We start from the raw sequence: 23,122 nt of genomic DNA, 5'->3' as shown, positions 1-23,122 counted from the left end.
GAGGTTTTCAAATGTCGGAAGTAAAATAATGATATTTAAAAAAAACGCTTGTTACCTTAAAAAAAACCTTAAAATTTTTTTTAATTATTAAAACTTTTTTTCAAAGCCTTAAAAGCTTACTTTGTTTAACTCTTATTGTTTTAAAATTAAAAAAAAATGGCAAACTATACGAAAATTGCAAAAATATTTTCAACATCAATGTCTTCAAAAGTGTCGTAGCATATTTATTTTTTATTCTAACGTAGTACTAATAAGACTTATTGCAATTTGAAAGCTTTTGATAATAGATCAGTTCTGCCAGCTATAAATGATTTGGAGATAGTAATTGATTGCAATAGATATTATTGATAGAGTAGCGTAGTCGATTAAACTATTTATGTAAACTTATGAAAAAGTTTTTATTGTTAGTGAAAACATATACTAAGTATTATATATGGACACTACTAACACTGTCAAATTAACATTATATTATACGTCATGTATACGAATGAAATAATCGAATTTAAATAATGACGTGTTAGCTATTCATTACGTGCCGGCCTTCTCTGATCCACGTTGAACCAAAAAAAGAAAATAATGCTTAATTATCTGTCAGTCAAATGCTGACCTTTTTGGAATTCGAACAAATTGGAATCGTATTTAAAAGAACTTTCTAAGGCCGGAGTGTTACGACAAAAAATATATTATACCTTAAATACTTTATTTTATGTAGTGAGCTTTTCAAAATGAATTCAATAATTCTATCGGTAGAATGTTTAGGTCTTGTCCTGCCATATTTCAGTCATATAGCTTGCAGGAATCCTGATAGCCTGGAAGGCGAAATTTTACCGGTAATATTGAAGGCAAAAACAACAAAAACAGCAAGAACAAGGGCTAGAAGCCCAAAACGGTGGTCTGACCAGGTGACTCATTAGTTAGATTTTGTTTGTTTTTGTGTGTGCTTATATGCGTGTAAGAACTCACGACCAACCTCATGTTAAGTAGTTACCGGAGCCCATAGACATCTACAACGTAAATGCCTTCATCCACCTTGAGACATGAGTTCTAAGGTCTTCGTTTTTGCAGTACAATGGCTGCCCCTACCCTTCAAACCGACACGAATTACTGTTTCAGGTCAGAAATAGGCAGGGTGGTGGTACCTACCCGTGCGGACTCACAAGACGTCCTATCACCAGTAATTACGCAAATTATAATTTTGCGTGTTTCATTTTTATTACACGACCTTATTCTTTCAACAAGGAAGTCAATCGTAAACATTTGTTAAGTACGTATTACATTACAAAAACTTGTACCTGCCTGCGTGATTCGAACACCGTTACATTGGTTACTACAAATGCACCGGGCGTCTTATGTTTTAGGCCATAACGATCAAGCAGGTCAAGAATCTTCACCAGACTTAGATAGGAATAGGTAGAGAAAAACAGTGAGAAGACTACAGAAGAGTCACGAACTTCAACAATAAGGAAAGAACTGAGTAGAGATGAGGAATAAATATAAATAAGTATAAATATTTACTAACAATCACGCCACATTAACTGGTCCCGTACTAAGTTCGTAAAGAACTTGTATTACAGGTACCAGATAACGGAAATAAATGTAAGATTTTTATTATACACATACATATATTTAATAAACATCCATAACCCTGGAAAATACATTTCTATATTATTATTTATCATACAAATATCTTCCCTTGGCGGGATTCGAACCCGCGACCCCCTTGTGTAGTGACCATGTCACTTACCACTACACCAGACGGCCGTAGAATCGATAATATAACAAATTCAAAATTAAAACGTACAATCGAACGACTAAGCGTTGTCGCGTAAAAATCTTGGGAGCGAGTTCAGCATCTTGTTTTCGATATAACTATTTACCGTACAATAATTCAATACACACACTCCAATAAATCATACCCGAGCTGACTTGTACAACGTCGGTACATGCCTTAAGCCGACCGTATTTCAATCGTCAGTCGCGAACAGCCCTGGTCTGTGTTCGCACCTGAACGTCATTCCGCGTCCGACCGTCGCGTAGAGCAGTCGCGTCGCAGCCCGAATCCCCCGAACCGTAGCGATCGCGTGTGCGTGTAATTTACAATTTTCGAAAACGGTGTTGAAGTTCTAATTCCGTGATTTACACAGACATTTCTGTCGTGAACGAAATCCTGGGACAGTACGCCGATGGAATACGCAATACGTGAGCCTTTTTTTTCTTTTTTCTATTATGCTAATAGGGTTGTTGTTTCCCGCGAAGGGTAAGGCTTTGGTTCGTTAATGTTCGGTATTATTGCGAGTTGAATACGAATACGCAAATGGGATTTTCGTGATTTTTATTCGGAGCCCGGAGCGGGCTATTTATGACGGTTGGATAAACATTTGATTTTGGTACAACTTTGTTTTCAATTGATTGCTCTGGTTTGAGTTGAATACGTTACACATTGTGTTAATTTACGTAAAGCTTATTTTGAATGTAAATTTGATTTATTGTGGATTTCGGTGTTTTCTCGTAGAAGCGCGCCTACGCCGTAGCTCTGTGTTTGTAAAGCTCTACAAATACTACATGTTACTATTAAAATTCTTATTATTTACAAGTATTCGAATATTTAATATAATTGACTACATTAAATATAATAAATGAAATGTTTGAAATATTAATTTAGTAAAGATGTAACAGAATTGCCTCTCATAGAAATTGTTTAGCTAATATCCAAAGACTCAATAAAAGTTTCGTATAAGCCATAAATTTTAACTATTTATCTACGTACCAAACTATCATAGCATATTAAGTATGTTTTTAATCAAGCAAAAATGTATAGCAGGACTCAGTTATATAACTTTGTATGTCTCAGTGATATAAGTCGTATCGCAAGATACAACCCTTTCATCTAAAATTTATTAAGCCTAATTTCGTGCATATGTTTCTTTATTGAATTCGTTCGTACATGCACATATGTGTGCGTGAGTTATATTATCTACACACACATTCATATTTGGCGTACACACGTATCAAGAGTTGTTAATATCACTGATATTAAATTCTGAACGTAAAAATTCTTTGCGGAAACTGTTCAGTTGTTTTGATAATTCAATTAGTGCACATAATATTACATTATATTTAGGGAAACAGCATACGATGTTCAGTTTGATAGTATTTTATCACGCAATATTGCTGACTAAACAGTGATAAAATTAAATTCCTTTTTTCATTTCACAACATTGGTAAATTAATCTATCTAGTTTGTCATGATAGATAAAATAATGACATCAAATAATTTGACATATTATTAGGCTAGTATATATTATTATATTGTATTTATATTATGTAATATTATTAATATTAAAAGAGTAAAGAAAGTTATTTGTTACGGTTTAACCCTTAGAACGTGAACCGTCGATAGATCGATTCTCTATTAATGAGTATAAAGTGCGGACGTCGGAATACTGACTATTACGCACATTACGTTCTAAATTAGTAATAATTTTGAAAACGATCAACATTATGTCAGTGATGAATTGGGACTATGAATCACGCGAAGGACGTTTACCTCTACTGTAATTACTAAATTGATCCAAAAATCAACTAACTATATGTACTAGAGGTCCCGCAGTAGTCGAAATTCGACTATTATATAATTAATTGGAATTGTAAGTTTGTACACTATTATGATTGTATTTTATACTTCTATAATCACAAATTTCGCCAAGACTACACTATAAACAGTATTAACAAAGACAAACAATATTTAATCTATTCTCAATTTGACAACAGACGTCAAGAACAAAAGTTTGACAATAAATAGTATGCATGCGTGTGTGCGTCAAATACATGGTATGTAGTGTGGGTAATGTTTTCTTTATTGCTTTAATGTATCTTTTATGCATTATTTTAAAAAATTATTAGCATTGTGCACTTCTTCTCTATATTTTCTATAAGTGTGGAAAATTTCATACTCCTCCGCCCGCGCAATTTTCGTAAAAAGGGATACAAAGTTTTTGCTTCACGTATTAATATATATAGGTAGATTCTCTTTTTTGAGTATAATTTAATTCGTTAATTATTATCGTTAATTAAATTCGTTCCGTTCGTAGTATAATACTACTTAAATACTGTTCGTTAGTCTCGCTAAGACTCGAGAACGGCTGGACCGATTTGGCTAATTTTGGTCTTGAACTATTTGTGGAAGTCCAGAGAAGGTTTAAAAGATAGATAAATATGAAAATTCTCGGAATCAAATAAAAATAACAATTTTGTTTTTCCTTTGAGGTGTGCCCTGTCGGTCGGATTCACTTTGTTTGTTTTAAGTTTATTTTATACCAAAGCTTAGGTCTTTTATTTATCGATTGAGGCACTACGAAGTCTGCCGGGTCAGCTAGTACTACTTAAATATGATTAGTTTAAATCGTCAAATCACCATTGTTTCTTCTTTATTTCTGCTCATTGTTTTCACTTTGTATTTTTACGACAAAATGGACTCTGTTCTTTTCGAAAAACAACCGAAGCTGGATCCGATTTTAAGATTTGAATTTTGGTGACATTTAGACATTTATTGCTGTAAAAGTTTTTGTAACTTAACAGACGACGACTCTATGAGTAACAAAACTACGTGAGGTGAAAATTAAGCTTTACAGATCTTTTACTAATCTTAGTAAGCTACTACTTACTAGCTTTTTACTAATCGCATTCAATCAGTATTAAGCAATAGTATAAAAAGGTTCCTAAATACGCTTTAGCACCTTATGTGGGATTTTTACTGGTGGTAGGACCTCTTGTGAGTCCACGTGGGTGGGTACCACCACCCTGCCTATTTCTGCCGTGAAGCAGTAATGCGTTTCGGTTTGAAGGGTAGGACAGCCGTTGTAACTATACTTGAGACCTTAGAACTTATATCTCAAGGTGGGTGGCGCATTTACGTTGGCGGATGTCTATGGGCTCCAGTAATCATTTAACACCAGGTGGACTGTGAGCTCGTCCACCCATCTAAGCAATAAAAAAATATCTACCGAAAGGTCATTGTTTGATGTAAGCTAAAGTGCTTACTACACGAGTAAGGTCGAGTGAGGACCCGTTTACCCAAAAACATGGACCACCGAAAACATCTCGTGACAATGATGAATTGTCTAATTATCTCTGACGGCTTTACGCTGTGTCGAACGCAAAAAAAATTATACTACGCTTTATCATCAATCGTTTTGTATCCGAGAGAGGGTATTTGTTCTCTTTAGACGATTTCAGATATTAAACAGATTATTACGACTGATTGATACGTTATTGTCTGTGCTTACTCTTTGTGCTTGGATGACTAGATAATGTAATGAATCCACATATATATATGTTTTTTTTTTATTGCTTAGATGGGTGGACGAGCTCACAGCCCACCTGGTGTTAAGTGGTTACTGGAGCCCATAGACATCTACAACGTAAATGCGCCACCCACCTTGAGATATAAGTTCTAAGGTCTCAGTATAGTTACAACGGCTACTCCACCCTTCGAACCGAAACGCATTACTGCTTCACGGCGGAAATAGGCGGGGCGGTGGTACCTACCCGTGCGGACTCCCAAGAGGTCCTACCACCAGTGATTACGCAAATTATAATTTTGCGGGTTTGATTTTTATTATACGATATTATTCCTTCACCGTGGAAGTCAATCGTGAACATTTGTTGAGTACGTATTTCATTAGAAAAATTGGTACCCACCTGCGGGATTCGAACACCGGTGCATCGCTACACACGAATGCACCGGACGTCTTATCCTTTAGACCACGACGACTTCTATGTACCTATATCTTTTATTTATATATTGTTAACGTCTACGAATTTTTAAAGAGCAATGTTAAATTTTTTATTTGTGTTTACCTACACCATTTGCACACTTCAAAAAATCGCCGAGCCAAAAAAACTTGTTCGCAACATAAAAATTAAGAAAAAACCTGTATAAAGAAAATACAAGCTCCAAAATCGATTTTGGAAGTATTATTCAAGAAACCCAAGCATCCAACATATATTTATAAACAAAAATATGTTGTATGTATATATAAATATATGTATGTTCTCTGTGTGTTTATATATATTTTTTTAATCAATAAGTAACCGCGTGTCATTTTGTTTCCTAATAATTCTTGTCCACCTGATGGTTGTCTGAGAGATCGTTCTTAGCGATAAAACCCCCAATTATATACTTTTTTGTATTTAATGTTTTGCACTTCTTTTGTGTACAATAAAGCATACTCTCTCTCTCTCTCTATCTATACGAGTATGTTTGTTTTCATCGTGAATGACATGAGTCAAAGTTGAACGTCTTTTGTGTAGGCGGAATTCACATCGTGGTATCTATGGCCTCAAAATAGTTCCGACAGTCAATTGAATTCCGATCATTAGACGAATACTACAATATTATAGTGTATGTAGATCATTACAAATGTAAAAATATCCGGAGTAAATAATTATTACGAAAGGAAAATGTACATTGCAAATTGAATATATCGTTTCGTTGGAGAAGTTCATAAAATATTCTGCTCCAATAAAGATAAGTGCCTTTTTGTACTCAAAAAAGATATTGATGTTAATAATTACTGGTATAAAATATCCAGAGCTAAATATCACCGAGAATATGTTTATTTTATTTTTACTAGCAAATACTGGTTTTTACTGGTGGTAGGAACTCTTGTGTATCCACACGGATAGGGACCACCACCCTGCTGCCTATTTCTGCCGTGAAGCAGTAATGCGTTTCGGTTTGAAGGGCGGGGCAGCCGTTTTAACTATACTGAGACCTTAGAACTTATATTTCAAGGTGGGTGGCGCATTTACGTTGTAGATGTCTATGGGCTCCAGTAGCCACTTAACACCAGGTGGGCTGTGTGCTCGTCCACCCAATTAAGCAATAAAAAAAATTATGGTAATTTCGGTAGAGCTTCTATTATTAATTAACATATTATGCTGCAATATTGACAGCCTTATAAACTGACGTGCATTTACCTTATTTTATGTGATTATGCTCTATCCATTTTCTTTTGCTTAGATAGGTGTACTAGCTCAAGAGCCGTCTGGTGTTAAGTGGTTACTGAAGCCCATTGACACCGATGGACTCCGATAATTAATTAATATAAGTAAAAAGCTATACATTACACTATTCAATGATGCGTTTATTAATTTTTTTTTTCCTTTAACTCTTTTGGAGATATTGACATTCTTTATCTTTTATAAATGTCACCGCTATCGTCAGATGTCGCTTCGTTTCGACTCTCGATAGCACATAAAATTAATTTCACAATTTTTTGTGTTTCAAGCTATGTTTTCGAAACACTCACTGATTTACTATCTATATCTATCTATATATACATATATATATGTAACAGCAATTCATTTATATATAAATGAATTGCTGTTCGTTAGTCTCGCTAAAACTCGAGAACGGCTTGACCGATTTGGCTAATTTTGGTCTTGAATGATTTGTGGAAGTCCAGAGAAGGTTTAAAAGGTAAATAAATATGAAAATGCTCGGAATTAAATAAAAATAACTATTTAATTTTTCCTTCGATGTGTCCCCTGTCAGACGGATTCTTTTGTTGGTTTTAAGTTTATTTTATACAATAGTTGAGGTCTTTTATTTATTAAGATTAAGGCACTACGAAGTCTGCCGGGTCAGCTAGTAGTTAATAAAAATCAGACTAATCGACAATTAATAAGACTAGCAAATTGATCACATGGGCACTAAAATGAAAATAAATTCTAAGTATCGTAGTTCATTCAAAATGCAAAATGTACAAGCCCCGTAATCCCGTAAAAGGTGTGTGTTATTTCATAAATTCGTCTAAATCAGTGAATATGATAAATCCGCCTTAATTAAGGATAGACCGCACTCAGCTGGGTCCAAAAGTTCCGGCCTCCATGCCGGGTCCCCGACGAGGGCGTTTTGCTTCAAATATTTCGTGTCTGCACAATTTTTTTTTTTTAAACATGGGTATATTAAATTTTAATAGACTTAATTTTTATTTAGAATTATCTCGTGCATGACGCGTCGACTCTCTTCAAATTGCCTTGGCTCTGGTATTATTATTGTCTAAGATCGAAGGTAACAATCACCAAAGAGTAGGTCGTATTTTTGAATATCCTCTTATACCCGATCCTGCAGACCGAAAGTTAAGCAGACGCCGTCGCCACGTCACATAAATATGTCATTTTGGATCCTTCAGGTCCAGTAGCGGTGCTTTTAGGTACCTCAAGCACCGGTCACCGTTCTCGTCAAATCCATCGCTTGCGACGAAGGACTCAGCGAGCAAATCAACCTTCAGACACAGCTCACTGAGTTTCTCGCAGTATTTTCTCAGTGGGTTGCGTTTCCGACCCGGTGGTAGATTCTGCGAAGCACTGCTAGGGCTAGTGTTAGCAAACGCGTCAGGGCTCTATCCCGTGAGCTCACCTATTCTTGCCCGGTTAAACTCGTATAGCCCCTCGAGGTTACTAACATAGATAGAAAAAAGAAACTACTCCCATAAACAATACAAAGGCGTCAAACAAGGATGGTCGATGAAGGAATTGAAATGTTTGACGTTTGAACGAATTAGAGAATGACAGAGAGAGGTTTAATTGTCCAAAAATTGTTTTTTCTTCTTTCATAATTTACTAACTAGATGATAACCGAGCTTTGCTCAGTTTATTTTTTGATAACGCCATCTTAGTTAGTTGCCCTCAATTAAGAAAAATAGTATTATTATTGGCCAATAGATGTTGGGAAGAGTTGATTATTGAAAACACGAATAAAACAACATTTTCTGAAAATAAGGCGTAGCTAGATCGATTTATCGCCCCCGAAATCCCCTGTATACTAAATTTTATGAAAATCGTTGGAGCCGTTTCCGAGATTCAGATTATATATATACAAGAATTGCTCATTTAAATGTATAAGATAAGATTTATAACTAAAATAAATGACCTCTACTTGTTTATAGGTATGCAATCTGTAACTTAAATTCAAGATCAGACCGTGTGAGTATTTTAAACCTGAAATATGTGAAATAGAATGCAGTATCTTTTAAATCGCTACATTACCTGTCCTTAACGGTAACATGGCCGCTTCCATATTTCTATTTCAACTCCAATTTAAGCAGGATCGTACTAGGATTTCTAACGCCGAGCTTTTCGGAGAAAAATAAATCTTACGTCACGGAAAACAAGTTTCGTATTAGCTCGAGCCGCGACACCGAATACTGTCATCTTTCACAATCGTATCCCAGAGGAAAAACAATTCATCTTCCTGACTTGTCTCACGATTTCTTTTTTGTGCGATTTGTATTCTTTTCATATAAAAACGGACGTCATTTCAAATGTATTGATACGATGGACAGGTCTCGTTTGGACGACAATGCCATTGTTTGTAACGTGCTTTATGATGCATTAATCATTTCAAGAAAATTTCTTTTGATGAAAAAATTCGAACGGTGAAAATAAAATGGTTTTTTACACGCTACTCTACAGCATGACATTTATATTTATTAAACGAAGCCTTTTGACATTGAAAGATTTAAAAAATTCTACATCTCGTAGTTACGTAATATTAAAATATGTTACTGGTGGTAGGACGTATTGTGAGTCCGCACGGGTAGGTACCACCGCCCTGCCTATTTCTACCGTGAAGCTGTAATGCGTTTCGGTTTGAAGGATGGGGCAGCCGTTGTAACTATACTGAGATCTTAGAACTTATATCTCAAGGTGGGTGGCGCATTTACGTTGTAGATGTCCATGGGCTCCAGTAACCACTTAACACCAGGTGGGCTGTGAGCTCGTCCACCCGTCTAAGCAATAAAAAAAAAAAAAAAAAAAGGTAGGACCTCTTGTGTGTCCGCACGGGTAGGTACCACCGCCCTGCCTATTTCTGCCGTGAAGCAGTAATGCGTTTCGGTCTGAAGGGTAGGGCAGCCGTTGTAACTATACTAAGATCTTAGAACTTATATCTCAAGGTGAGTGGCGCATGGGCTCCAGTAACCACTTAACACCAGGTGGGCTGTGAGCTCGTTCAGCCATCTAAGTAATAAAAAAAAATGTGTTTATTTGATTTCCGTTTCTGCATCTAATTATTACATAATAATATATTATTCATATATCATTCTAATATAGTTGAATTGCTGGTTTGTAATATTTCAATATTGATTTTAGTTACATACAGTAAAAAGTATAAAAAGATGAAGCCTCGCTAATTATCAAACGAATAAAATAAACAAGAGATTGAATAGTAAAAGTGGTTTTGATATAATCACGATACATTTTATTAGTAGAGCTTAATTAATTACCCTCGTAGAGTTGGGTTAGAATAATATTATCCCAAACACTCGAGGCTCGGTACGAGTGTATATAAAAAAATGGATATCAGCACACAAAGTGTCTCTCAGAGAAATAATAAAAAAGAGTTCAGTGATCGAACTGTTTTTAATATCAATTAGTGGTGAGTATGTAATCTATAAGATGATTTTAGACACAGTACTTAAGTGATTAAGAATATATTTTATGACTGTAGATGTGTGGTTGAGATCATGTTTGTTATTTAATGGTTAATATGAATGTTAAGTAAGTGCCGCTACTATGTCTGGCTTGGACACAGCCCTCCAATACTAGTTAAGAATTTTAAGTCTTAATTATCTCTTATATCTATTATAAAAAGGCTGGAAGTTTTGGTTCGAATCGGGCAAAATATTTGTATGATGAATAATTTTGTTTGTTCTTTGTTTGCGTCTTTAACATCTATAATATTATAATCTATCACTTACTGGTGGTAGGACTCTTGTGAGTCCGCACGGGCAAGCAACACCACGCTGCCTATTTCTGCCGTAAAGCAGTAATGCGTTTCGGTATGAAGGGCGGGGCAGTCGTTTGTACTGTAAAACTGAGATTTGGAACTCATGGCTCAAGGTGGGTGGCGGAATTTACGCTATAGATGTCTATGGGCTCCGGTAATTATTTAACACCAGGCGGGCCGTGAGCTCGTCCACCCATAGAAACAATAAAAAAATGTATGTTAGTTTAAATATATTATCATATATGTTACTACACATGTGAATCAATCTCTGGTTCCTATAATGCAGATAATCTTAGCTTGGGACCAGATTACCATATGCAAGTTGTCCCCTGTTATTATCTATATCTATACTAATATTATAAAGCTAAAAAGTTTGTTTGTTTGAACGCGCTAATCTCAGGAACTACTGTTCCGATTTGAATTATATTCTATTATTCCCATTTTTTATGGAAGGCTATAAGCTATATAACATCACAGTAAGATCAATACAAGTGTAGCACCAATAAAGAATGTTTCAAAATAGGGGTTTAAATAGCTCCCTCTTCTTCTCCATCGCTCCCTCATTGCTGAGGATCGTGACTCCGTTTTAGCTTGTCGACTGCTCCCTAACATTATATAATTCAAAAATATTTTCACCTTCTACGTAAATGAAGTGGGGGTAAAATTTACCGTTACGCCAAACTAACTATTCCGCGCGGACGGAGTCGCGGGCAAAAGCTAGTGATTAATATACTCTTCCAACAGGATCGTATGGTTGTTTCGAGATGAGAATATGCAGTTGTGTAACGTAAAGTTGTGTACCTGATCAGGATATACTCTAACGCCCGTAAATCACCAATTGTATTTAATAAACAAATCATAGGTTTATCCAGTTTTATAAATTTAATATTACTATTGGTTCATGTTCTATGGATTCGTGTCTTATTTATCGAATTGAGTCAAAACGTTGATTGTTATTGTCATTCCAGAGAACGTACAATTGTATTGTGGAAGTCGACTCATTTCGGAAAATTTAGCGACAGTCAGACCAAAGTATCACCTGGATTTGTTGTTTTTGAAGTAGAGCAATTCAAAGTAATATACATAAGTAAAGGGTTTTTTATTAAGATTAAAACCAACTTTAAAAAAAAAACTGTCTAAGTGATATCGCCACAATTTTTATTATATTTTAAAGGGTATTCGATGACAGTGTGTATGGAATATAATTTTGGTCAAATATCCGCCGGGACTCCACTGTAGGTCTCTTGGTGGACCAATTTTGTATAACATCTTGGGGCTCAATTTCACGAAGAGCGCGAGTTATGATTGAGATTTCAGGTATGTGTTCATGCCAAATTTGGCAGCTATCGCTTTACCAAAATGGCCGCTATGAGCTGTCAAAGTTCGAGCGTTCCTATTGAAAAACCCTATACTAACTTAACTAATAAAAATAGTACATTGCCTGAGATAGAGATGAGTACGGGATGAGATTTCCTACTTTTTTCCCGCGGTGAACATACTATTTTTTCTCCTACTAGGCCGAAAGTTTGACATTGTAAAAAACTTAGCACCCGTGGAGCACCGAGCCGGGGTCCAAGGGCGTAGCCTGGCCCTGGGGGGTATAAAAAAAAATTAACTGTTTTTTAATTTTTAAATAAACTACTACTAATTGAATAAGAACTGTCTGATGAACTCATCTTTGTTTAATACTTAACTATTAAATTTTATTGCCTTTTATTTATTTCACTTTTACACTAAACACAATATTGCAAATTACCCGAACACAACAATGGCGGAGAATTTTAGGTGCGTGAGAGCAGACGTAGACACTAACGCGCATGCGCACTTGTCAGTACCCAGGGAGAAAAAGTTAGACTTTCTTCTCTGTGCAGCGGGACGAAAACCGAACTTTCGGCGTCGGTAGGAGAAAAATATTTATAGTATTCATTCTTCGAATTTTTCATTACCATTGTATTATTTCCGATGTTGTATCACTTTAGTCGTTCGTCGCCACGTAAGATCTACGACTCGCGAAAAGTTCAGAGCTTATTTAAATTCATGAATATTTCACGGCAGAAATATGTAGTGTTGTGCCACTTATCCGTGTATATAGAAATAATAATCACCCACACAATCATGCCAGTGAAGAAATTACCTTGACGCAATCTGGAACAAATTTACTGGTTTAATTAAATGTAACATAAACATTTTGATTTTTGCCTTGTAGGCAGACGAGCATACGGCCCACCTGGTGGTAAGTGGTCACCATCGGTCATGGACGTTAGCAATGCCAGGGGCGGAGGCAAGCCGCTGCCTACCAACTTATTCTTGAATTGTAATCCAACCTTTAGCTACATATTAAATATTGTGTCTAGTCCGACGCTAATGGACACAGAAGGAAGCGACTTAACAAAAACCTAGTACTATATAACTATGAAGTATACTCCCATACTGAAGGTAAATCGTAAAAACACATAAACATTGATCACCGAACAAATAACTCACCTAACTAATAAATGTATCATGAAAGACATTCCCAAAAATCTTATCACAACAAACCTATATCGGGTCCTGTATTTTCATATCAAAGCGCACATAACGAAAACAACGGATTCGCTGTTAACAAAACAAGAATACGCGAACCCCAATATTGAATTCTGCTTTCGTATCAAATTATACCGACGTGTAACTTCGAGAGGTTGCCTGCAATGATCGACGAAGAATCGGATGCGGTATATTTCCTTGAATTATTGAGTTGCGAGTTCAGTGATTCCCAAATTAATCTAAATCGGACCAAAGGAATTATGAGTTAAAGAATTTCACGAGAAAACTAGTATATTTAAGCATACGGTCTATTTTTATGGGCTCCAGTTTATATATAAGGACTTGCTAATAATATTTTGGAATGTAAACAGCTACCGTCAAATAAAAATATCATATAGTCTACTTGTGAGATTCTTCTTCTTCTTCTTCCAGTGCCTCTTCAATCCTGAAGGTTGGCCGTTAGCTTTCTATATTCGTTTTTATCTGCAGCCAGCCGGAACAGCTGTTCGACGGAGGCAATACCGGTCCACTCCCGGATATTCCGGAGCCATGATTTCTTTCTTGTGAGATATTCAAGGAAAATTTCAAACCTTCAGTACCGGGAATGGATGTTCAAAATAGCCTTATCAATCCAATTATTGAAACGTAAAGATAAATCATAAGTATAAATCCTTTTTGATGTCAGATACTTATTTACTGGAAATTGGGATGGGATTTGTAACAAAAGCTCTGCAGTATTTCCAATGAATCGAAGGTTGCAATGCATACGAACACACAAGTAACCCTTTCCGAATAACTATTAATAGCCGAATACTACAAGACGTCTAGTTTCAATATCACATTATACAGCGGCAAACGTAGAAGCATTACAAATACGGAAGTCAATTTATCCGCGGCTGTCACAAAAAAGGTGTAGTCCACACTAACTTCGAAGTCTCGGATACAGGAGGGACAACTTCGGGCAAGTTCCAATGGTTTGGGTGTGGTTACCTGTTAATGCTGTTTTTGTTTAGTTTCCAAGCCAGAGAAAGTTCTAGTTTAGAAGCTAGGTATATCAGATTACTGTAAAGCACGTTCGAGATTTTGTGGGTACTTTAAATATTTATTATATAGTGTGTTTTTGTATTTGTTAGATTTGAATTGAACAAACACGAAATGTCGAGCCAAGTTTAAATCAATATGCCAGTAAAACTAAATTTAAATTTGTTGGGTCACCGCGAGGAATGACGCTTGCGAATTCATAAATGATTATGTATAAATATAGGTATATATCAGCGCAGCACTATAAGCTGTTTGTTTGGCTGGGGTTGACTGTGTCCTTAATGTTAAAGTTGTTGGTTGACTACTGCGGGTAGAACGCGTGTAGGCGATTGGTTGGATCGGTGTTCGAGAGAATTCATGAACAAACTACCCCCCGTTTTCTATTTTAAATACGAGTGTCCATTGTCGCGTCACTCTTTGCCCTGGACACATCCTTACGGATCCGCCATATCCAATAATCCTTGCATTAGACGCCTTTAGCTCTAACACTAGGAGCAGGCTTAGGGACCCCGGTAACCATACTCGTAGAACTCAGCAAAAGTTCGACGTGCAATATAACCTAACCATCAGCCCTCTGAGTTTCTCGCCGGATCTTCCCCATTTGGGTCGTGATTTCAATCCGATAGTAGATAGCAAGTCCCACCGCTGGGATGCCGCTTTCCTTTCAGGCCTTGAACTCGAAATTTTACAAATATTATTAAAATAAATCCTTAATTATGCGAATCGAATTTTAACGCTTTCACTCAATGGTGCAGTTAAGTTGAATACCGTATCCGCTGATTTTTAATCATCCTTGCACAGAAACTTACATAATGTACCATAACGGCTTGCGAATTTGTTTATATTGAATTAATAAGCGAGTCAAAGAACATTGTATTTTTTTTCGATCATGAATAATGCCTTTGAATATATTACTTCCGTGTTTTTGTTACGTGTTTTAATAAAAATAAATCATGAATACAAATATAAATTTACTAAAGGACTGATATATAAATTCGGTTGAAGAGACGGTAGGCTGCAGAAGATATAACGCCCGATTTACACGTCTCATATTTGGTGAAATACGAAACGAACTACAACTCCTAAGCATTGGCTTAGAAATTCTTCCATTCTTCATTATTAGATCCTTAGAAATCCTTTAGCATCCTTCATTGGACCTTTAGAAAACAGACTCAACAAAAACATCGCACGATAAGAATCGGAATGCAAAATGTATTGAAGCACTCATGTGAAACTTTAGCTATTATACAATTGGTTGGGAACAACCATTAGGACGGAGAAGATCTTCCACCGAACGGAGCATTTTTTTCTCGACAGACAACTTGAATGTTTTTTGGGTTGGAAGGTTTGCTGGTTTCACGGAGGCCTTGTGGTCTCAAGTAGTAGATGGTTAAGGTCTCAGCTAGTAGGGTTATGTTTTACGACCAATCTTCCGAGTGCCTTCGAAGGAAGCCTAGCAGCTTTGTGACACTACCCCATTGGAACTGTGATCCACAAAGAAGATCCAACGGAAAAATCGGCGTGTTAATGTCACGTTGACCTCTTCATCGTTGACCTCTTCGAGATGTTGTGTTTATTAAATAAACTTCATCTTGCAAATAACATTAAAGCAATTCAATTTCTGTCAAACTTTCGTTCTATGACCATTTCGAATACAATTGATACATTGACCTCACTTTCCAAGGTTAATGTTTAGTAGGTATAGAATTACCACTATCAGTATGAATTCTATATACTGTACATATAAATACATAATATCTAAACCAGTGAAATCCGGTCAGGCTCCGTATTTATTATCGCGAATGATATGTAATATACTGCTTTGATGAAATTACTCACGCGTCACCACTGTAAGTTAATAATGCTAAGCATATAATCTTAGTGATAAATTAAAAAAGTTACAAAGATGAAGTCCGCTGTCGCAGCAGAATCACAGTGTATAAAATACGAACAAACAAAATTAGGTTTTTGAATGCTAGATTTGAAGTATACTGCATTGTACAGTCTTTGATTATTTTCTATGTAATGGATGTCAAGGAGAAATCGATTTTAATACTGTGAAATAAAAGTCACAAATCGATCGACTTTTTTTTTTACCCTTGTAGGCAGACGAACATACGGCCCACCTGATGGTGAGTGGTTACCGCCGCCCATGGACTTCAGAAATGCCAGGGGCAGAGCCAAGCCGCTGCCTTCTGCTTGATAATAACATTTATGTTTAATGTGTTATATTATTATGTGTTACATATTATGTGTTATTTATTACAAATTCTGATCAAACTGTTTTACAATTTCGATGCAATGACAATGTGTAATTAAAATATTCATAATCATTTCCACACAAATCTTCATAAGAAACACTACAGATGTGTTCTATGGATGGCAATAAATATCGTATTATTTTCTAAATAAAAAAATATCTATGAGCTTCGGTAACCACTTACCACCAGGTAGGTGGGCTGTGAGCTTGTCCACCCAACTATTTATATACAATAGACAACAAAAGCGAGGTATTGAGGGGAAGATTTGTATAAGAACTGAAACAGAAATTTCCTTAATAAGCCCTAATATTTAATTAAATGTACTAAATTGAATTTACTTGCTCTGTATTTTCTATTTAGAACATTAAAATCGAACGTTAAAACTTAATTTCGCGTATTCAATATCATAATTAACGGTCTCACCCCGAAAGTATGAAAGACGAGAATTCATTAACCGGCCGAGTCAATAAGTTAGAACACAAAGGAAACAATTTACTTACACTTTGCTTCACTTATTCGACTGAAAACTAATTGCCTACAAAAAGGCAGGTCAATTTCTTGGAGCTCGACACAGAGCTCTGTACCTTATACCTAATCATTAAAGACCAATTTCGCAAAGTCAATCTTGATCTACTAGGATAACCTTTTTGTCATTACTTGTTTTCGTGAACGAAGCAATATCGCGTTATATTTTCATTTGAAAAGGTTATTAGATTTGAAAGGATAATCAAAATTGGAATATTGCGAGTAATAATGAATAACAATGAACTCTAATTGGAAAGTTAGAAGATAATTGAAGATACAGATAAATTGAATAATAAAGATGGTATTGTTAGGATGGAATTTCAGTTCATTCGTATTGACGATCAAGTGAAAATGTGAAATTAAATTTTGAATTACTGAAATCACTATATTCAATAACATTATAACTTCTATGTGTCAGACCATGCCGCGAGTTATATTGATGCTGTTAATGGAAAATATTACGAGTATTATTACGATTTAATATATTAAATATTGGCATTGATATTTTTAATGACAAATAAATGCTTGCGTGTTAATTTGTTAGTGATCGATTGACATAGTGCTTATTACAGTCTTTTGTTGGCATGCGATTCAACTATATCGGAGCTCGAATTCTATGGAATTATTTTTCTAAATGAAGAATTCATACCTTAATTGGTGGTAGGACCTCTTGTGAGTCCGCACGGGTAGGTACCATCGCCGTGCCTATTTCTGCCGTGAAGCAGTAATGCGTTTCGGTTTGAAGGGCGGGGCAGCCGTTGTAACTATACTGAGACCTTAGCACTTATATCTCAAGGTGGGTGGCGCATTTACGTCGTAGATGTCTATCTTAGCATCAGGTGGGCTGTGAGCTCGTCCACCCTTCTAAGCAATAAAAAAGCCTGACATCTGTTGAAGAATTGCTTCTAAGCTAAAGACTAAGTCGTGTAATAAAATGATTCGTTAAAATATATTCAATTTGCATAATTACCACTTCAATCTCATCTATGAAGCTGTCACTTGTTCGCATTTAAATATTATAAAATACAAAACAAAATGCGTAACTTTCATAAAAGAGAACAGATAAGTTTAACGAACCGTATTCGAAAGATTATAGCATAATTACTAGTTTACAAAGATAAAACAGCAGATAACAATCAGACATAATTGACTTTACCCGGCGACTAAGTTCTCCCCATTGCCATTAGAGAGGGGGTTCCAATCGATGAATTTTGCCCCGGGCGTGTTTTCGAGACGGGCAAATATTTTTTTTCCTTTTGATATCTTCGTCTTGGCAAACATAGAAAAAAAAGTTGTTTACAAAAACATACATAAGTACGTATACTAATTGAGTTATACCGCCAAGATATCAGCAATTTATATCTTAATAAAAATTATTTAATCAACAACTTCTATTTATTTGAGCGATAATAAATTAAATAAACAACTAAAATGGGACTTGATTTTTTTTTATGAAATTGTTTTATTATTTAATAATCAAGTCCACATTAACTCAAACAACGAAGTCGTAGTGTCTAGTGTCGAGCGAAGTGGCAATGCTGATGTTCAAATCCTTCAAGCAAGCATCAATATGGTAGGCACACGATGAAAAAATAATTATGTAATGAAAATTAAACCTGAAAAATGTAATCTTAAACTTTTGGTGTTTGACTGATATAAAATATAAATTATATTGTAGACATTTAAAATAGTAATATAAGTAGGTATAAGAACAGAGGGAAGATCTTCCACCGAGCGGCTGATATTGTTCGGTAGACCGACGGTCCGTATGTTGTTATTCGGAACTTGTATATCGAGATTATCTTGAAAATATCGTAAGCGAGATTCATGCATATATCTTGTGTTGCATGATGGCTGCCCGCCACAATAATATCCAAACCATAGAACCAAAAATGAATTAAGTAAAATAAACAATAAAGAAAGAAACAGAAAATGGTTTTGAAGTGAAAACTTATTTAGCATCACTGTGATTCGAAAGTCGATGTAACGAAAGAGCGATAGTAAAAAGAGACAGACACATAAACTCATAATATTTAACGTGGGAGAAAATGAGATAGAAAATATTAGACAACGTTTCATATATACGTGGTTCTCTTTGTGCTCTACTTCGTACTTATTATTTGTACTAAATACATTCTGAGTAAATCTATGTAATATATACGAATAAAATATAAAATAATTATCAAACTTTGTATCTCTCTCTCTCTCTCTCTCTCTCTCTTCCCAGCTATTTATCCCACATGGTGGTGGGGTCAGCTTTCCTGACTTTACTCCTCCACTTCGCTCTGTCTTCGACATCCTCGTCAGCAACATTGCATTCTCTCTTGTCCTTCAGCACTACGTCCCTCCACCTTGTCTTGGGTCTACCTCTAGGTCTCCGACCGGGGAGGTCGAGCAGTAGCGCCAAATTTCCGACGTAGTCAGGTGGCTTCCTTTGTATCATTATGATTATTACTAAAACCTACAATTCCTGAAATTTTACACTCGTCTCATTATCTTGAAGCCAACATTTTTGAAGGTTTCACTTCTCCCACCTGTGAATTGCACCCATTTATTTTTTTGGTTTGTTGTTGTTGGTTTGTCGAGCTCACGTCATAAACATAAATTTCAATCAACGTAAATATGCAGCTTGAGACATGAGTCTCAGTTCTGTAGTACAACGTCTACCCCGGTCTTCAACCCGAAACTCATTAGTCTCTCACAGCAGAAGTAGAGGAATGGTAGAGTCGTGGTGCCTAACCGTGCGCACTCACAAAACATCCTGCCATCAGTAATTAAACAAATTATATTTTTTATGCATCCCTATAGCACGTTGTTGTGGATATATGGAAATATAACCCAAGGAGGTTTGACGTCAAGACAGGATCGTAAACTCGTGTGAAATCCCTAAGCAGCATGATAAGAATACATATTGCGCCGACCTCATATGATGTAGAAAAATTAAGTCTGGCAAATATACTCATTTCAAATTACAAAAGGATCTTTATAGATCTTTTGGAATATCGTTAGACACAAGATATTTGCCGATTTTTCCATAGGTTCCCTCTGTGTAAATCGTTGCCTGAAAGATCTAGCGCTATTTAGGCTTTCAATGTTAATTATATTTTGGGGCTGAATAAAGTATACACTCTCTTTTTCTCTAAATAGTTCAAACACATCTGGGCAGCAATGTTGATCACTACGATAACATAGTCTGGAATCATGATAATTGCATAACAATTGTAAGAAAATTGTCATCTTTAAGCTGATAACCGTTATCTATACTTCTATACTAATATTATAAAGAGGAAAGATTTGTTTGTTTGTATTGAATAGGCTCTGAAACTACTGAACCGATTTGAAAAATTCTTTCACTGTTTGGAAGCTACACTATTCCCGAGTGACATATGCTATAATCTTTTTTGAATAAAATTAGGGATCCTTACTAAAATTCCAATAATGTAACCCAAGGTGTAAAAAAATTACCTAAAATATTCTTTACATCGCGTGCCCTGCGAAACCTATTGATTATAGAATAAAATAATGTACTACGACTTTGTAGAACACATTATTATTTACAAAAAGTGTCGCAACAGCATATGTGTAACTATTACAGCTATGCCGCAAGAAGTGTTCTTTTATTTAAAAAAATAAAACAACGTCAAATATCGTTGACATTTTTGTTAAAGACCCGAGTGGAGCCGGAGCGTATCGCTAGTTTGTAATATATCTAAAATCTGGCTTCACATCCATCTGGCATATTGCTATGTTTTGTCCAATCTCTTGTAGAAACGTAAATACTCATGGTTTTGAGATGGTATACATCTCCACAGAAGCATATTGAGAAGAACACGGTATAAAGACAAGGTCACAAAAGAGAAAATATTATAATGTGCTAGCCAAAAAGAAGCCGTATTTGACTACATTAAGAGTCGAAATTTCAACTACCTATAATGAACATTCGTAAATATGAGTTGCCCCAGTGGGTAATCTAAAACATCGTACAAGAAAAGGCGAGCTTAGTGAGACGTTTTGTGGTTGAGAAGGTAATGTTTGGTAAAAGCTTGTTTTTCTACAGAGCCTTGTATTTAAGGTTCAAATTGCTGATGTCTATTAGAAGATGACCTTTCAAAAAGTCTACAGACTCGTCTAAGACCTTACCAAGTTTTTAACAGCTTATTCATCTACCCACAAAATATTTTTTACGCGTCTATTAGTAAATTAATATATTATAGCATGTAAAAAAATTAAGACTTAACACTGTCTCATGACGAGTATTCTGAATTTTTTTTTGAAATGATCCCTTCATTTCGTTTTTGTCATCGCACCTTTCATCACCGAAGCAGAGTTCATGCTATCTAGAACCACTCCATTCATACACAGTGCGTTCCAGATATCTTTTTTGCCACGCACCATCTGACTTTGGAATTAATTTCCCTTCTCAATGTTTCCCGACCACTATTATATGCCCTTCTTCAACCGAAGCTTCCCGAGACAACTCAGCAGCTTGCAGCGTCTTGACTATGCCCCTGACATTGTTAATATCCATGAGCGACGGTAACCACTCAATACAAGATGGGCTGTTTGCTCGTCGGCTTAAAAAAACTATTTATTTTACTCAGATGACTAAAAGAGCTTAGAGTCCCACGTGATGTTAATGGATTATGAGAGCTCATGATATAACAACGTGGTAAGAAAAAGGCTTTAGTTCAGCTCTAACACCAAGAATTTTAGTCAATACTATACTAATTAACTATGTTACCGGTGGTAGGACATCTTGTGAGTCCGCACGGGTAGGTACCACCACCCCGCCTTTTTCTGCTGTGAAGCAGTAATGCGTTTCGGCTTGAAGGGTGGGGCAGCGGTTGTAACTATACTAAGACCTTAGAACTTATATCTCAAGGTGGGTGGCGAATTTACATTGTAGATGTCTTTAAGCTCCAGTAACCATTTAACACCAGGTGGGCTGTGAGCCCATCTAAGCAATAAAAAAATAACTAAAGGACTAATGTTATTTGGAAAAGCTGTAAATGTTCTCGGCTAAAACTTTTTATTGTATTCATTCATGGGATTTCGTTAATACATCTCAAGCACTCCCGTTTGTAAACAAGTTCAAAGCTTAAAGGTACATTACTACACACTAGCAGCCCTTTCAACGGACAGGAACTTAATAACAGGTCCCCGGAACTGCAGTTACAAATCCGAAAGCCACGAATTTACCTTGGTTCTAAAAGCCAAAGTTCTACATCGGGGCTTTCGAGTTCCGTCTAATAAGCTCAGCTCAATCGAGCATGTAGCCTATTCGTCTTGCTGAACTCAGTACAAACAAAATGTTAGTTTTTCTTCAGCTTAGATTTATGGCCCGGTCAGCCTGTGGCGTGGACCTTGGCGTGATTTACAACGAAGTTTAGTTTCGTTGTTACGTTAGACTATTAATTCGGTTTAACATGATTTTAACGAATTGTTCAGTTTATTCTTACTGCGAACTTTTGCGTGATAAAAGCGAAAAGTTCTTCCTTTGTTTATATTCTAATTCTAATTAATGTTACAAGACTAAGTATTATGATGAACATTGGAGCTAATTTCGAATATCTGCTTCTAACGAATTTCGAATGAAAATACCTATATTAAAATTGAAAACACGTTTTAAAAATATTTCACAGATTAAAAATAACAAAATTGTTGAAATTTTACAGGACAAAAATATTCAATTGATCTAATAAAACTTTCAACACGCAATTACGAAAACAAAACCGGCCCCAAAAACAAAAGCGAAATACAAAACGAACCTTTTCAATACACAATAAAACAAACAATTGTTCGACAAGAAAAACAGCTAAATTAGTTTGAGAAGTTTAAAATTAAAACTGGCTACCGCTGGCTACGTTCGTAGTGTGCTACGCCGTAGCGGTGCTACGTAGTGTACTCGCGAGTTGGTAAATGGCTGCCATCGAAACTCAAATAAGCGGTAAATAGAAATGAAAGACCGCTATGAAAC

General features: G+C 35.8%; 1 protein-coding gene across 1 annotated transcript in view; it reads left to right on the top strand.

Annotated features, from left to right (window-relative positions):
* Nucleotides 1-1,960: 1,960 nt before the first annotated feature.
* The window catches only part of LOC101737031 (acid sphingomyelinase-like phosphodiesterase 3a), a 72,163-nt gene continuing 51,001 nt past the window's right edge, over nucleotides 1,961-23,122 (top strand). The window contains exon 1 of the mRNA XM_038012978.2: nucleotides 1,961-2,199. The gene's annotated coding sequence lies outside the window, so the exon portion shown is untranslated. The remainder of the gene's footprint in view (nucleotides 2,200-23,122) is intronic.

Source organism: Bombyx mori, chromosome 9 (assembly GCF_030269925.1).
Source record: "Bombyx mori chromosome 9, ASM3026992v2".
In the NCBI taxonomy this organism is placed as follows: Eukaryota; Metazoa; Arthropoda; class Insecta; order Lepidoptera; family Bombycidae; genus Bombyx; species Bombyx mori.
The sequence above is the reverse complement of the archived record's forward strand: the minus strand, read 5'-3'. Positions and strand labels throughout refer to the sequence as shown.